This window comes from Seriola lalandi, unplaced genomic scaffold (genome assembly GCF_002814215.2).
Source record: "Seriola lalandi dorsalis isolate HSWRI2012SDOR001 ecotype SW California unplaced genomic scaffold, Sedor1 jcf7180002054561, whole genome shotgun sequence".
Taxonomy (NCBI): domain Eukaryota; kingdom Metazoa; phylum Chordata; class Actinopteri; order Carangiformes; family Carangidae; genus Seriola; species Seriola lalandi.
In genome coordinates, this window is record NW_019525114.1 from 701,523 (window position 1) to 702,186 (window position 664).

A 664-nucleotide genomic window follows, 5' to 3' on the forward strand; every position below is an offset into this window, starting at 1 on the left:
CTCACCAGCAACATCTGTTGGTTAAAACGCTTCGTTGACCACCCAGCCTCGGGTCGATGGAGCACAGCTGGCGAGCGCTCTGTCCTCAGTAACGCCATTAGAACAAGAACAGCCACAGTCAGAATGGTCATCGGACGTAAAGGGATAAAACCCATAAAGGTTGTACTGTCCCTCTCTGTCTGTGTGCTGGACATTTCCCTAAAGGACTCAGACTGAGAGAAACAGGATTCTCTGGTCTGATGAAACCAAGACTGAACTGTTTGACCTCAGTTCTGAGCGTCATGTCTGGATGAGACCAGGTACCGCTCATCACCGTCCCAACACCGTCCCAACAGTGAAGCATGATGGAGGCAGCATCATGCTGAGGGGGAGACTGACCTCAAAGGTGGACAGCTACAAGATTTTCATGCTGACGAAAAAGATTCTTCTGGTTTTTATTTAATCTTTTTTTTTCTTTTAACCAAATTTATTAAGTGACAAAATGTTGCTTTTCTCACAGAGTTTAAGGTTTGTGAGACTTTGCTGCCTCCTTTAATCAAACTGTACATAAAGAGAGAGACAGATACAGTCTGTGGTTTGTTGAGACAAATGAACAAATGAAGTGAACATTTCTTTCACTTGACAAAACTTTATTGACATTTGTAACTCTTATAACACACAGGTA

At 43.2% G+C, this 664-nt stretch overlaps 1 pseudogene across 1 annotated transcript in view; it reads right to left on the minus strand.

Annotated features, from left to right (window-relative positions):
* Nucleotides 1-664, minus strand: part of LOC111662310 (nuclear factor 7, ovary-like) — a 46,495-nt pseudogene that overhangs the window by 40,990 nt on the left and 4,841 nt on the right. The gene's annotated exons all lie outside the window — the stretch shown is intronic.